The sequence below is a fragment of the Electrona antarctica genome, assembly GCF_951216825.1.
Source record: "Electrona antarctica genome assembly, chromosome: 14".
NCBI lineage: Eukaryota > Metazoa > Chordata > Actinopteri > Myctophiformes > Myctophidae > Electrona > Electrona antarctica.
Genome location: NC_136795.1, coordinates 50,528,487 through 50,545,986, shown reverse-complemented (window position 1 = coordinate 50,545,986; position 17,500 = coordinate 50,528,487).

Genomic DNA, 17,500 nt, shown 5'->3' with positions numbered 1-17,500 from the left:
ATACAGTGAAGATTGGGAGGAACTGAAATTGGAACGATACAGAGAAGATTGGGAGCAAACTTAGGAAGTGGAATTCCAGCAACGAGGACACTCCCACAGTTTCACCAATGCGCAACCGTGTGGCTCATGGATGTCCAGACTGATATAGCTATCTATCTATCTGTCTGTCTGTCTGTCTGTCTGTCTGTCTGTCTGTCTGTCTGTCTGTCTGTCTGTCTGTCTGTCTGTCTGTCTGTCTGTCTGTCTGTCTGTCTGTCTGTCTGGCAGGCAGGCAGGCAGGCAAGCAAGCAAGCCAGGGTAAATTTTCTTGTTAGTGAACACCAATGACTACTCCCACAGTACCCTCCCCAAGTAACCTCAACCGTGAGACTCATGGATGTCCAGACTGAGACCCTTATATATTTGGTCAAGCCAGGGTGCTCCTGTGTCAGCTTCTGCTACACATGAAGATTGGGATCCTAGGAAGTGAAATTGGAACGATACAGAGAAGATTGGGATCAAACCAAAAGGAACTGAAATTTTACGTTCCTTTTGTCGATCTGGCGCCAATTTTCTTGTTAGTGAACACCAATGCGGACTCCCACAGTACCCTCCCCAGGTAACCTCAGCCGTGAGACCCCTGGATGTCCACACTGAGATAGATAGATCGATCTATAGATAAATCGCTATCTATCTATCTATCTATCAATCAATCAATTGGAACGATACAGTGAAGATTGGGATCATAGGAACTGAAATTGGAACGATACAGTGAAGATTGGGATCATAGGAAGTGAAATTGGAACGATACAGAGAAGATTGGGATCATAGGAACTGAAATTGGAACGATACAGTGAAGATTGGGATCATAGGAAGTGAAATTGGAACGATACAGAGAAGATTGGGATCATAGGAACTGAAATTGGAACGATTCAGTGAAGATTGGGAGGAACTGAAATTGGAACGATACAGAGAAGATTGGGAGCAAACTTAGGAAGTGGAATTCCAGCAACGAGGACACTCCCACAGTTTCACCAATGCGCAACCGTGTGGCTCATGGATGTCCAGACTGATATAGCTATCTATCTGTCTGTCTGTCTGTCTGTCTGTCTGTCTGTCAGGCAAGCAAGCAAGCAAGCAAGCAAGCCAGGGTCAATTTTCTTGTTAGTGAACACCAATGACTACTCCCACAGTACCCTCCCCAAGTAACCTCAACCGTGAGACTCATGGATGTCCAGACTGAGACCCTTATATATTTGGTCAAGCCAGGGTGCTCCTGTGTCAGCTTCTGCTACACATGAAGATTGGGATCCTAGGAAGTGAAATTGGAACGATACAGAGGAGATTGGAATCAAACCAATAGGAAGTGAAATTGGAACGATACAGAGAAGATTGGAATGAAACCAAAAGGAACTGAAATTGGAACGATACAGAGAAGATTGGGATCAAACCAAATGGAACTGAAATTTGACGTTCCTTTTGTCGATATGGCGCCAATTTTCTTGTTAGTGAACACCAATGCGGACTCCCACAGTACCCTCCCCAGGTAACCTCAGCCCTGAGACCCCTGGATGTCCACACTGAGATAGATAGATCGATCTATAGATAAATCGCTATCTATCTATCTATCTATCTATCAATCAATCAATTGGAACGATACAGTGAAGATTGGGATCATAGGAACTGAAATTGGAACGATACAGTGAAGATTGGGATCATAGGAAGTGAAATTGGAACGATACAGAGAAGATTGGGATCATAGGAACTGAAATTGGAACGATACAGTGAAGATTGGGATCATAGGAAGTGAAATTGGAACGATACAGAGAAGATTGGGATCATAGGAACTGAAATTGGAACGATACAGTGAAGATTGGGAGGAACTGAAATTGGAACGATACAGAGAAGATTGGGAGCAAACTTAGGAAGTGGAATTCCAGCAACGAGGACACTCCCACAGTTTCACCAATGCGCAACCGTGTGGCTCATGGATGTCCAGACTGATATAGCTATCTGTCTGTCTGTCTGTCTGTCTGTCTGTCTGTCTGTCTGTCTGTCTGTCTGTCTGTCTGTCTGTCTGTCTGTCTGTCAGTCTGTCAGTCTGTCAGTCTGTCAGTCTGTCAGGCAGGCAGGCAGGCAGGCAGGCAGGCAGGCAGGCAGGCAGGCAGGCAGGCAGGCAGGCAGGCAGGCAGGCAGGCAGGCAGGCAGGCAGGCAGGCAGGCAGGCAGGCAGGCAGGCAGGCAGGCAGGCAGGCAGGCAGGCAGGCAGGCAGGCAGGCAGGCAGGCAGGCAGGCAGGCAGGCAGGCAGGCAGGCAGGCAGGCAGGCAGGCAGGCAGGCAGGCAGGCAGGCAGGCAGGCAGGCAGGCAGGCAGGCAGGCAGGCAGGCAGGCAGGCAGGCAGGCAGGCAGGCAGGCAGGCAGGCAGGCAGGCAGGCAGGCAGGCAGGCAGGCAGGCAGGCAGGCAGGCAGGCAGGCAGGCAGGCAGGCAGGCAGGCAGGCAGGCAGGCAGGCAGGCAGGCAGGCAGGCAGGCAGGCAGGCAGGCAGGCAGGCAGGCAGGCAGGCAGGCAGGCAGGCAGGCAGGCAGGCAGGCAAGCAAGCAAGCAAGCAAGCAAGCCAGGGTCAATTTTCTTGTTAGTGAACACCAATGACTACTCCCACAGTACCCTCCCCAAGTAACCTCAACCGTGAGACTCATGGATGTCCAGACTGAGACCCTTATATATTTGGTCAAGCCAGGGTGCTCCTGTGTCAGCTTCTGCTACACATGAAGATTGGGATCCTAGGAAGTGAAATTGGAACGATACAGAGGAGATTGGAATCAAACCAATAGGAAGTGAAATTGGAACGATACAGAGAAGATTGGAATGAAACCAAAAGGAACTGAAATTGGAACGATACAGAGAAGATTGGGATCAAACCAAAAGGAACTGAAATTTTACGTTCCTTTTGTCGATCTGGCGCCAATTTTCTTGTTAGTGAACACCAATGCGGACTCCCACAGTACCCTCCCCAGGTAACCTCAGCCGTGAGACCCCTGGATGTCCACACTGAGATAGATAGATCGATCTATAGATAAATCGCTATCTATCTATCTATCTATCTATCAATCAATCAATTGGAACGATACAGTGAAGATTGGGATCATAGGAACTGAAATTGGAACGATACAGTGAAGATTGGGATCATAGGAAGTGAAATTGGAACGATACAGAGAAGATTGGGATCATAGGAACTGAAATTGGAACGATACAGTGAAGATTGGGATCATAGGAAGTGAAATTGGAACGATACAGAGAAGATTGGGATCATAGGAACTGAAATTGGAACGATACAGTGAAGATTGGGAGGAACTGAAATTGGAACGATACAGAGAAGATTGGGAGCAAACTTAGGAAGTGGAATTCCAGCAACGAGGACACTCCCACAGTTTCACCAATGCGCAACCGTGTGGCTCATGGATGTCCAGACTGATATAGCTATCTATCTATCTGTCTGTCTGTCTGTCTGTCTGTCTGTCTGTCAGGCAAGCAAGCCAGGGTCAATTTTCTTGTTAGTGAACACCAATGACTACTCCCACAGTACCCTCCCCAAGTAACCTCAACCGTGAGACTCATGGATGTCCAGACTGAGACCCTTATATATTTGGTCAAGCCAGGGTGCTCCTGTGTCAGCTTCTGCTACACATGAAGATTGGGATCCTAGGAAGTGAAATTGGAACGATACAGAGGAGATTGGAATCAAACCAATAGGAAGTGAAATTGGAACGATACAGAGAAGATTGGAATGAAACCAAAAGGAACTGAAATTGGAACGATACAGAGAAGATTGGGATCAAACCAAAAGGAACTGAAATTTTACGTTCCATTTGTCGATCTGGCGCCAATTTTCTTGTTAGTGAACACCAATGCGGACTCCCACAGTACCCTCCCCAGGTAACCTCAGCCGTGAGACCCCTGGATGTCCACACTGAGATAGATAGATCGATCTATAGATAAATCGCTATCTATCTATCTATCTATCTATCAATCAATCAATTGGAACGATACAGTGAAGATTGGGATCATAGGAACTGAAATTGGAACGATACAGTGAAGATTGGGATCATAGGAAGTGAAATTGGAACGATACAGAGAAGATTGGGATCATAGGAACTGAAATTGGAACGATACAGTGAAGATTGGGATCATAGGAAGTGAAATTGGAACGATACAGAGAAGATTGGGATCATAGGAACTGAAATTGGAACGATACAGTGAAGATTGGGAGGAACTGAAATTGGAACGATACAGAGAAGATTGGGAGCAAACTTAGGAAGTGGAATTCCAGCAACGAGGACACTCGCACAGTTTCACCAATGCGCAACCGTGTGGCTCATGGATATCCAGACTGATATAGCTATCTATCTGTCTGTCTGTCTGTCTGTCTGTCTGTCTGTCTGTCTGTCTGTCTGTCAGGCAGGCAGGCAGGCAGGCAGGCAGGCAGGCAGGCAGGCAGGCAGGCAGGCAGGCAGGCAGGCAGGCAGGCAGGCAGGCAGGCAGGCAGGCAGGCAGGCAGGCAGGCAGGCAGGCAGGCAGGCAGGCAGGCAGGCAGGCAGGCAGGCAGGCAGGCAGGCAGGCAGGCAGGCAGGCAGGCAGGCAGGCAGGCAGGCAGGCAGGCAGGCAGGCAGGCAGGCAGGCAGGCAGGCAGGCAGGCAGGCAGGCAGGCAGGCAGGCAGGCAGGCAGGCAGGCAGGCAGGCAGGCAGGCAGGCAGGCAGGCAGGCAGGCAGGCAGGCAGGCAGGCAGGCAGGCAGGCAGGCAGGCAGGCAAGGCAGGGTCAATTTTCTTGTTAGTGAACACCAATGACTACTCCCACAGTACCCTCCCCAAGTAACCTCAACCGTGAGACTCATGGATGTCCAGACTGAGACCCTTATATATTTGGTCAAGCCAGGGTGCTCCTGTGTCAGCTTCTGCTACACATGAAGATTGGGATCCTAGGAAGTGAAATTGGAACGATACAGAGGAGATTGGAATCAAACCAATAGGAAGTGAAATTGGAACGATACAGAGAAGATTGGAATGAAACCAAAAGGAACTGAAATTGGAACGATACAGAGAAGATTGGGATCAAACCAAATGGAACTGAAATTTTACGTTCCTTTTGTCGATATGGCGCCAATTTTCTTGTTAGTGAACACCAATGCGGACTCCCACAGTACCCTCCCCAGGTAACCTCAGCCGTGAGACCCCTGGATGTCCACACTGAGATAGATAGATCGATCTATAGATAAATCGCTATCTATCTATCTATCTATCTATCAATCAATCAATTGGAACGATACAGTGAAGATTGGGATCATAGGAACTGAAATTGGAACGATACAGTGAAGATTGGGATCATAGGAAGTGAAATTGGAACGATACAGAGAAGATTGGGATCATAGGAACTGAAATTGGAACGATACAGTGAAGATTGGGATCATAGGAAGTGAAATTGGAACGATACAGAGAAGATTGGGATCATAGGAACTGAAATTGGAACGATACAGTGAAGATTGGGAGGAACTGAAATTGGAACGATACAGAGAAGATTGGGAGCAAACTTAGGAAGTGGAATTCCAGCAACGAGGACACTCCCACAGTTTCACCAATGCGCAACCGTGTGGCTCATGGATGTCCAGACTGATATAGCTATCTGTCTGTCTGTCTGTCTGTCTGTCTGTCTGTCTGTCTGTCTGTCTGTCTGTCTGTCTGTCTGTCTGTCTGTCTGTCTGTCTGTCTGTCTGTCTGTCTGTCTGTCTGTCTGTCTGTCTGTCTGTCTGTCTGTCTGTCTGTCTGTCTGTCTGTCTGTCTGGCTGGCTGGCTGGCTGGCTGGCTGGCTGGCTGGCTGGCTGGCAGGCAGGCAGGCAGGCAGGCAGGCAGGCAGGCAGGCAGGCAGGCAGGCAGGCAGGCCAGGGTCAATTTTCTTGTTAGTGAACACCAATGACTACTCCCACAGTACCCTCCCCAAGTAACCTCAACCGTGAGACTCATGGATGTCCAGACTGAGAGCCTTATATATTTGGTCAAGCCAGGGTGCTCCTGTGTCAGCTTCTGCTACACATGAAGATTGGGATCCTAGGAAGTGAAATTGGAACGATACAGAGGAGATTGGAATCAAACCAATAGGAAGTGAAATTGGAACGATACAGAGAAGATTGGAATGAAACCAAAAGGAACTGAAATTGGAACGATACAGAGAAGATTGGGATCAAACCAAAAGGAACTGAAATTTTACGTTCCTTTTGTCGATCTGGCGCCAATTTTCTTGTTAGTGAACACCAATGCGGACTCCCACAGTACCCTCCCCAGGTAACCTCAGCCGTGAGACCCCTGGATGTCCACACTGAGATAGATAGATCGATCTATAGATAAATCGCTATCTATCTATCTATCTATCTATCAATCAATCAATTGGAACGATACAGTGAAGATTGGGATCATAGGAACTGAAATTGGAACGATACAGTGAAGATTGGGATCATAGGAAGTGAAATTGGAACGATACAGAGAAGATTGGGATCATAGGAACTGAAATTGGAACGATACAGTGAAGATTGGGATCATAGGAAGTGAAATTGGAACGATACAGAGAAGATTGGGATCATAGGAACTGAAATTGGAACGATACAGTGAAGATTGGGAGGAACTGAAATTGGAACGATACAGAGAAGATTGGGAGCAAACTTAGGAAGTGGAATTCCAGCAACGAGGACACTCCCACAGTTTCACCAATGCGCAACCGTGTGGCTCATGGATGTCCAGACTGATATAGCTATCTATCTATCTGTCTGTCTGTCTGTCTGTCTGTCTGTCAGGCAAGCAAGCCAGGGTCAATTTTCTTGTTAGTGAACACCAATGGCTACTCCCACAGTACCCTCCCCAAGTAACCTCAACCGTGAGACTCATGGATGTCCAGACTGAGACCCTTATATATTTGGTCAAGCCAGGGTGCTCCTGTGTCAGCTTCTGCTACACATGAAGATTGGGATCCTAGGAAGTGAAATTGGAACGATACAGAGGAGATTGGAATCAAACCAATAGGAAGTGAAATTGGAACGATACAGAGAAGATTGGAATGAAACCAAAAGGAACTGAAATTGGAACGATACAGAGAAGATTGGGATCAAACCAAAAGGAACTGAAATTTTACGTTCCATTTGTCGATCTGGCGCCAATTTTCTTGTTAGTGAACACCAATGCGGACTCCCACAGTACCCTCCCCAGGTAACCTCAGCCGTGAGACCCCTGGATGTCCACACTGAGATAGATAGATCGATCTATAGATAAATCGCTATCTATCTATCTATCTATCTATCTATCAATCAATCAATTGGAACGATACAGTGAAGATTGGGATCATAGGAACTGAAATTGGAACGATACAGTGAAGATTGGGATCATAGGAAGTGAAATTGGAACGATACAGAGAAGATTGGGATCATAGGAACTGAAATTGGAACGATACAGTGAAGATTGGGATCATAGGAAGTGAAATTGGAACGATACAGAGAAGATTGGGATCATAGGAACTGAAATTGGAACGATACAGTGAAGATTGGGAGGAACTGAAATTGGAACGATACAGAGAAGATTGGGAGCAAACTTAGGAAGTGGAATTCCAGCAACGAGGACACTCCCACAGTTTCACCAATGCGCAACCGTGTGGCTCATGGATATCCAGACTGATATAGCTATCTGTCTGTCTGTCTGTCTGTCTGTCTGTCTGTCTGTCTGTCTGTCTGTCTGTCTGTCTGTCTGTCTGTCTGTCTGTCTGTCTGTCTGTCTGTCTGTCTGTCTGTCTGTCTGTCTGTCTGTCTGTCTGTCTGTCTGTCTGTCTGTCTGTCTGTCTGTCTGTCTGTCTGTCTGTCTGTCTGTCTGTCTGTCTGTCTGTCTGTCTGTCTGTCTGTCTGGCAGGCAGGCAGGCAGGCAGGCAGGCAGGCAGGCAGGCAGGCAGGCAGGCAGGCAGGCAGGCAGGCAAGCAAGCAAGCCAGGGTCAATTTTCTTGTTAGTGAACACCAATGACTACTCCCACAGTACCCTCCCCAAGTAACCTCAACCGTGAGACTCATGGATGTCCAGACTGAGACCCTTATATATTTGGTCAAGCCAGGGTGCTCCTGTGTCAGCTTCTGCTACACATGAAGATTGGGATCCTAGGAAGTGAAATTGGAACGATACAGAGGAGATTGGAATCAAACCAATAGGAAGTGAAATTGGAACGATACAGAGAAGATTGGAATGAAACCAAAAGGAACTGAAATTGGAATGATACAGAGAAGATTGGGATCAAACCAAAAGGAACTGAAATTTTACGTTCCTTTTGTCGATCTGGCGCCAATTTTCTTGTTAGTGAACACCAATGCGGACTCCCACAGTACCCTCCCCAGGTAACCTCAGCCGTGAGACCCCTGGATGTCCACACTGAGATAGATAGATCGATCTATAGATAAATCGCTATCTATCTATCTATCTATCTATCAATCAATCAATTGGAACGATACAGTGAAGATTGGGATCATAGGAACTGAAATTGGAACGATACAGTGAAGATTGGGATCATAGGAAGTGAAATTGGAACGATACAGAGAAGATTGGGATCATAGGAACTGAAATTGGAACGATACAGTGAAGATTGGGATCATAGGAAGTGAAATTGGAACGATACAGAGAAGATTGGGATCATAGGAACTGAAATTGGAACGATACAGTGAAGATTGGGAGGAACTGAAATTGGAACGATACAGAGAAGATTGGGAGCAAACTTAGGAAGTGGAATTCCAGCAACGAGGACACTCCCACAGTTTCACCAATGCGCAACCGTGTGGCTCATGGATGTCCAGACTGATATAGCTATCTATCTATCTGTCTGTCTGTCTGTCTGTCTGTCTGTCTGTCTGTCTGTCAGGCAAGCAAGCCAGGGTCAATTTTCTTGTTAGTGAACACCAATGACTACTCCCACAGTACCCTCCCCAAGTAACCTCAACCGTGAGACTCATGGATGTCCAGACTGAGACCCTTATATATTTGGTCAAGCCAGGGTGCTCCTGTGTCAGCTTCTGCTACACATGAAGATTGGGATCCTAGGAAGTGAAATTGGAACGATACAGAGGAGATTGGAATCAAACCAATAGGAAGTGAAATTGGAACGATACAGAGAAGATTGGAATCAAACCAAAAGGAACTGAAATTGGAACGATACAGAGAAGATTGGGATCAAACCAAAAGGAACTGAAATTTTACGTTCCATTTGTCGATCTGGCGCCAATTTTCTTGTTAGTGAACACCAATGCGGACTCCCACAGTACCCTCCCCAGGTAACCTCAGCCGTGAGACCCCTGGATGTCCACACTGAGATAGATAGATCGATCTATAGATAAATCGCTATCTATCTATCTATCTATCTATCAATCAATCAATTGGAACGATACAGTGAAGATTGGGATCATAGGAACTGAAATTGGAACGATACAGTGAAGATTGGGATCATAGGAAGTGAAATTGGAACGATACAGAGAAGATTGGGATCATAGGAACTGAAATTGGAACGATACAGTGAAGATTGGGATCATAGGAAGTGAAATTGGAACGATACAGAGAAGATTGGGATCATAGGAACTGAAATTGGAACGATACAGTGAAGATTGGGAGGAACTGAAATTGGAACGATACAGAGAAGATTGGGAGCAAACTTAGGAAGTGGAATTCCAGCAACGAGGACACTCCCACAGTTTCACCAATGCGCAACCGTGTGGCTCATGGATGTCCAGACTGATATAGCTATCTATCTATCTGTCTGTCTGTCTGTCTGTCAGTCAGTCAGTCTGTCAGTCAGTCAGTCAGTCAGTCAGTCAGTCAGTCAGGCAGGCAGGCAGGCAGGCAGGCAGGCAGGCAGGCAGGCAGGCAGGCAGGCAAGCAAGCCAGGGTCAATTTTCTTGTTAGTGAACACCAATGACTACTCCCACAGTACCCTCCCCAAGTAACCTCAACCGTGAGACTCATGGATGTCCAGACTGAGACCCTTATATATTTGGTCAAGCCAGGGTGCTCCTGTGTCAGCTTCTGCTACACATGAAGATTGGGATCCTAGGAAGTGAAATTGGAACGATACAGAGGAGATTGGAATCAAACCAATAGGAAGTGAAATTGGAACGATACAGAGAAGATTGGAATCAAACCAAAAGGAACTGAAATTGGAACGATACAGAGAAGATTGGGATCAAACCAAAAGGAACTGAAATTTGACGTTCCTTTTGTCGATCTGGCGCCAATTTTCTTGTTAGTGAACACCAATGCGGACTCCCACAGTACCCTCCCCAGGTAACCTCAGCCGTGAGACCCCTGGATGTCCACACTGAGATAGATAGATCGATCTATAGATAAATCGCTATCTATCTATCTATCTATCTATCAATCAATCAATTGGAACGATACAGTGAAGATTGGGATCATAGGAACTGAAATTGGAACGATACAGTGAAGATTGGGATCATAGGAAGTGAAATTGGAACGATACAGAGAAGATTGGGATCATAGGAACTGAAATTGGAACGATACAGTGAAGATTGGGATCATAGGAAGTGAAATTGGAACGATACAGAGAAGATTGGGATCATAGGAACTGAAATTGAAACGATACAGTGAAGATTGGGAGGAACTGAAATTGGAACGATTCAGAGAAGATTGGGAGCAAACTTAGGAAGTGGAATTCCAGCAACGAGGACACTCCCACAGTTTCACCAATGCGCAACCGTGTGGCTCATGGATGTCCAGACTGATATAGCTATCTGTCTGTCTGTCTGTCTGTCTGTCTGTCTGTCTGTCTGTCTGTCTGTCTGTCTGTCTGTCTGTCTGTCTGTCTGTCTGTCTGTCTGTCTGTCTGTCTGTCTGTCTGTCAGGCAGGCAGGCAGGCAGGCAGGCAGGCAGGCAGGCAGGCAGGCAGGCAGGCAGGCAGGCAGGCAGGCAGGCAGGCAGGCAGGCAGGCAGGCAGGCAGGCAGGCAGGCAGGCAGGCAGGCAGGCAGGCAGGCAGGCAGGCAGGCAGGCAGGCAGGCAGGCAGGCAGGCAGGCAGGCAGGCAGGCAGGCAGGCAGGCAGGCAGGCAGGCAGGCAGGCAGGCAGGCAGGCAGGCAGGCAGGCAGGCAGGCAGGCAGGCAGGCAGGCAGGCAGGCAGGCAGGCAGGCAGGCAGGCAGGCAGGCAGGCAGGCAGGCAGGCAGGCAGGCAGGCAGGCAGGCAGGCAGGCAGGCAGGCAGGCAGGCAGGCAGGCAGGCAGGCAGGCAGGCAGGCAGGCAGGCAGGCAGGCAGGCAGGCAGGCAGGCAGGCAGGCAGGCAGGCAGGCAGGCAGGCAGGCAGGCAGGCAGGCAGGCAGGCAGGCAGGCAGGCAGGCAGGCAGGCAGGCAGGCAGGCAGGCAGGCAAGCAAGCAAGCAAGCAAGCAAGCCAGGGTCAATTTTCTTGTTAGTGAACACCAATGACTACTCCCACAGTACCCTCCCCAAGTAACCTCAACCGTGAGACTCATGGATGTCCAGACTGAGACCCTTATATATTTGGTCAAGCCAGGGTGCTCCTGTGTCAGCTTCTGCTACACATGAAGATTGGGATCCTAGGAAGTGAAATTGGAACGATACAGAGGAGATTGGAATCAAACCAATAGGAAGTGAAATTGGAACGATACAGAGAAGATTGGAATCAAACCAAAAGGAACTGAAATTGGAACGATACAGAGAAGATTGGGATCAAACCAAAAGGAACTGAAATTTTACGTTCCTTTTGTCGATCTGGCGCCAATTTTCTTGTTAGTGAACACCAATGCGGACTCCCACAGTACCCTCCCCAGGTAACCTCAGCCGTGAGACCCCTGGATGTCCACACTGAGATAGATAGATCGATCTATAGATAAATCGCTATCTATCTATCTATCTATCTATCTATCAATCAATCAATTGAAACGATACAGTGAAGATTGGGATCATAGGAACTGAAATTGGAACGATACAGTGAAGATTGGGATCATAGGAAGTGAAATTGGAACGATACAGAGAAGATTGGGATCATAGGAACTGAAATTGGAACGATACAGAGAAGATTGGGATCATAGGAACTGAAATTGGAACGATACAGTGAAGATTGGGATCATAGGAAGTGAAATTGGAACGATACAGAGAAGATTGGGATCATAGGAACTGAAATTGGAACGATACAGTGAAGATTGGGAGGAACTGAAATTGGAACGATACAGAGAAGATTGGGAGCAAACTTAGGAAGTGGAATTCCAGCAACGAGGACACTCCCACAGTTTCACCAATGCGCAACCGTGTGGCTCATGGATGTCCAGACTGATCTATCTATCTATCTATCTATCTATCTATCTATCTATCTATCTAGCTAGCAAGCAAGCAAGCAAGCCAGGGTCAATTTTCTTGTTAGTGAACACCAATGACTACTCCCACAGTACCCTCCCCAAGTAACCTCAACCGTGAGACTCATGGATGTCCAGACTGAGACCCTTATATATTTGGTCAAGCCAGGGTGCTCCTGTGTCAGCTTCTGCTACACATGAAGATTGGGATCCTAGGAAGTGAAATTGGAACGATACAGAGGAGATTGGAATCAAACCAATAGGAAGTGAAATTGGAACGATACAGAGAAGATTGGAATCAAACCAAAAGGAACTGAAATTGGAACGATACAGAGAAGATTGGGATCAAACCAAAAGGAACTGAAATTTTACGTTCCTTTTGTCGATCTGGCGCCAATTTTCTTGTTAGTGAACACCAATGCGGACTCCCACAGTACCCTCCCCAGGTAACCTCAGCCGTGAGACCCCTGGATGTCCACACTGAGATAGATAGATCGATCTATAGATAAATCGCTATCTATCTATCTATCTATCTATCTATCAATCAATCAATTGAAACGATACAGTGAAGATTGGGATCATAGGAACTGAAATTGGAACGATACAGTGAAGATTGGGATCATAGGAAGTGAAATTGGAACGATACAGAGAAGATTGGGATCATAGGAACTGAAATTGGAACGATACAGAGAAGATTGGGATCATAGGAACTGAAATTGGAACGATACAGTGAAGATTGGGATCATAGGAAGTGAAATTGGAACGATACAGAGAAGATTGGGATCATAGGAACTGAAATTGGAACGATACAGTGAAGATTGGGAGGAACTGAAATTGGAACGATACAAAGAAGATTGGGAGCAAACTTAGGAAGTGGAATTCCAGCAACGAGGACACTCCCACAGTTTCACCAATGCGCAACCGTGTGGCTCATGGATGTCCAGACTGATCTATCTATCTATCTATCTATCTATCTATCTATCTATCTATCTATCTATCTAGCTAGCTAGCAAGCAAGCAAGCAAGCAAGCAAGCCAGGGTCAATTTTCTTGTTAGTGAACACCAATGACTACTCCCACAGTACCCTCCCCAAGTAACCTCAACCGTGAGACTCATGGATGTCCAGACTGAGACCCTTATATATTTGGTCAAGCCAGGGTGCTCCTGTCTCAGCTTCTGCTACACATGAAGATTGGGATCCTAGGAAGTGAAATTGGAACGATACAGAGGAGATTGGAATCAAACCAATAGGAAGTGAAATTGGAACGATACAGAGAAGATTGGAATGAAACCAAAAGGAACTGAAATTGGAACGATACAGAGAAGATTGGGATCAAACCAAAAGGAACTGAAATTTTACGTTCCTTTTGTCGATCTGGCGCCAATTTTCTTGTTAGTGAACACCAATGCGGACTCCCACAGTACCCTCCCCAGGTAACCTCAGCCGTGAGACCCCTGGATGTCCACACTGAGATAGATAGATCGATCTATAGATAAATCGCTATCTATCTATCTATCTATCTATCTATCAATCAATCAATTGGAACGATACAGTGAAGATTGGGATCATAGGAACTGAAATTGGAACGATACAGTGAAGATTGGGATCATAGGAAGTGAAATTGGAACGATACAGAGAAGATTGGGATCATAGGAACTGAAATTGGAACGATACAGTGAAGATTGGGATCATAGGAAGTGAAATTGGAACGATACAGAGAAGATTGGGATCATAGGAACTGAAATTGGAACGATACAGTGAAGATTGGGAGGAACTGAAATTGGAACGATACAGAGAAGATTGGGAGCAAACTTAGGAAGTGGAATTCCAGCAACGAGGACACTCCCACAGTTTCACCAATGCGCAACCGTGTGGCTCATGGATGTCCAGACTGATATAGCTATCTGTCTGTCTGTCTGTCTGTCTGTCTGTCTGTCTGTCTGTCTGTCTGTCTGTCTGTCTGTCTGTCTGTCTGTCTGTCTGTCTGTCTGTCTGTCTGTCTGTCTGTCTGTCTGTCTGTCTGTCTGTCTGTCTGTCTGTCTGTCTGTCTGTCTGTCTGTCTGTCTGTCTGTCTGTCTGTCTGTCTGTCTGTCTGTCTGTCTGTCTGTCTGTCTGTCTGTCTGTCTGTCTGGCAGGCAGGCAGGCAGGCAGGCAGGCAGGCAGGCAGGCAGGCAGGCAGGCAAGCCAGGGTCAATTTTCTTGTTAGTGAACACCAATGACTACTCCCACAGTACCCTCCCCAAGTAACCTCAACCGTGAGACTCATGGATGTCCAGACTGAGACCCTTATATATTTGGTCAAGCCAGGGTGCTCCTGTGTCAGCTTCTGCTACACATGAAGATTGGGATCCTAGGAAGTGAAATTGGAACGATACAGAGGAGATTGGAATCAAACCAATAGGAAGTGAAATTGGAACGATACAGAGAAGATTGGAATCAAACCAAAAGGAACTGAAATTGGAACGATACAGAGAAGATTGGGATCAAACCAAAAGGAACTGAAATTTTACGTTCCTTTTGTCGATCTGGCGCCAATTTTCTTGTTAGTGAACACCAATGCGGACTCCCACAGTACCCTCCCCAGGTAACCTCAGCCGTGAGACCCCTGGATGTCCACACTGAGATAGATAGATCGATCTATAGATAAATCGCTATCTATCTATCTATCTATCTATCTATCTATCTATCAATCAATCAATTGAAACGATACAGTGAAGATTGGGATCATAGGAACTGAAATTGGAACGATACAGTGAAGATTGGGATCATAGGAAGTGAAATTGGAACGATACAGAGAAGATTGGGATCATAGGAACTGAAATTGGAACGATACAGAGAAGATTGGGATCATAGGAACTGAAATTGGAACGATACAGTGAAGATTGGGATCATAGGAAGTGAAATTGGAACGATACAGAGAAGATTGGGATCATAGGAACTGAAATTGGAACGATACAGTGAAGATTGGGAGGAACTGAAATTGGAACGATACAAAGAAGATTGGGAGCAAACTTAGGAAGTGGAATTCCAGCAACGAGGACACTCCCACAGTTTCACCAATGCGCAACCGTGTGGCTCATGGATGTCCAGACTGATCTATCTATCTATCTATCTATCTATCTATCTATCTATCTATCTATCTATCTAGCTAGCAAGCAAGCAAGCAAGCAAGCAAGCCAGGGTCAATTTTCTTGTTAGTGAACACCAATGACTACTCCCACAGTACCCTCCCCAAGTAACCTCAACCGTGAGACTCATGGATGTCCAGACTGAGACCCTTATATATTTGGTCAAGCCAGGGTGCTCCTGTCTCAGCTTCTGCTACACATGAAGATTGGGATCCTAGGAAGTGAAATTGGAACGATACAGAGGAGATTGGAATCAAACCAATAGGAAGTGAAATTGGAACGATACAGAGAAGATTGGAATGAAACCAAAAGGAACTGAAATTGGAACGATACAGAGAAGATTGGGATCAAACCAAAAGGAACTGAAATTTTACGTTCCTTTTGTCGATCTGGCGCCAATTTTCTTGTTAGTGAACACCAATGCGGACTCCCACAGTACCCTCCCCAGGTAACCTCAGCCGTGAGACCCCTGGATGTCCACACTGAGATAGATAGATCGATCTATAGATAAATCGCTATCTATCTATCTATCTATCTATCTATCAATCAATCAATTGGAACGATACAGTGAAGATTGGGATCATAGGAACTGAAATTGGAACGATACAGTGAAGATTGGGATCATAGGAAGTGAAATTGGAACGATACAGAGAAGATTGGGATCATAGGAACTGAAATTGGAACGATACAGTGAAGATTGGGATCATAGGAAGTGAAATTGGAACGATACAGAGAAGATTGGGATCATAGGAACTGAAATTGGAACGATACAGTGAAGATTGGGAGGAACTGAAATTGGAACGATACAGAGAAGATTGGGAGCAAACTTAGGAAGTGGAATTCCAGCAACGAGGACACTCCCACAGTTTCACCAATGCGCAACCGTGTGGCTCATGGATGTCCAGACTGATATAGCTATCTATCTGTCTGTCTGTCTGTCTGTCTGTCTGTCTGTCTGTCTGTCAGTCAGTCAGTCAGTCAGTCAGTCAGTCAGTCAGTCAGTCAGTCAGTCAGTCAGTCAGTCAGTCAGTCAGGCAGGCAGGCAGGCAGGCAGGCAGGCAGGCAGGCAGGCAGGCAGGCAGGCAGGCAGGCAGGCAGGCAGGCAGGCAGGCAGGCAGGCAGGCAGGCAGGCAGGCAGGCAGGCAGGCAGGCAGGCAGGCAGGCAGGCAGGCAGGCAGGCAGGCAGGCAGGCAGGCAGGCAGGCAGGCAGGCAGGCAGGCAGGCAGGCAGGCAGGCAGGCAGGCAGGCAGGCAGGCAGGCAGGCAGGCAGGCAGGCAGGCAGGCAGGCAGGCAGGCAGGCAGGCAGGCAGGCAGGCAGGCAGGCAGGCAGGCAGGCAGGCAGGCAGGCAGGCAGGCAGGCAGGCAGGCAGGCAGGCAGGCAAGCAAGCAAGGGTCAATTTTCTTGTTAGTGAACACCAATGACTACTCCCACAGTACCCTCCCCAAGTAACCTCAACCGTGAGACTCATGGATGTCCAGACTGAGACCCTTATATATTTGGTCAAGCCAGGGTGCTCCTGTGTCAGCTTCTGCTACACATGAAGATTGGGATCCTAGGAAGTGAAATTGGAACGATACAGAGGAGATTGGAATCAAACCAATAGGAAGTGAAATTGGAACGATACAGAGAAGATTGGAATGAAACCAAAAGGAACTGAAATTGGAACGATACAGAGAAGATTGGGATCAAACCAAAAGGAACTGAAATTTTACGTTCCTTTTGTCGATCTGGCGCCAATTTTCTTGTTAGTGAACACCAATGCGGACTCCCACAGTACCCTCCCCAGGTAACCTCAGCCGTGAGACCCCTGGATGTCCACACTGAGATAGATAGATCGATCTATAGATAAATCGCTATCTATCTATCTATCTATCTATCAATCAATCAATTGGAACGATACAGTGAAGATTGGGATCATAGGAACTGAAATTGGAACGATACAGTGAAGATTGGGATCATAGGAAGTGAAATTGGAACGATACAGAGAAGATTGGGATCATAGGAACTGAAATTGGA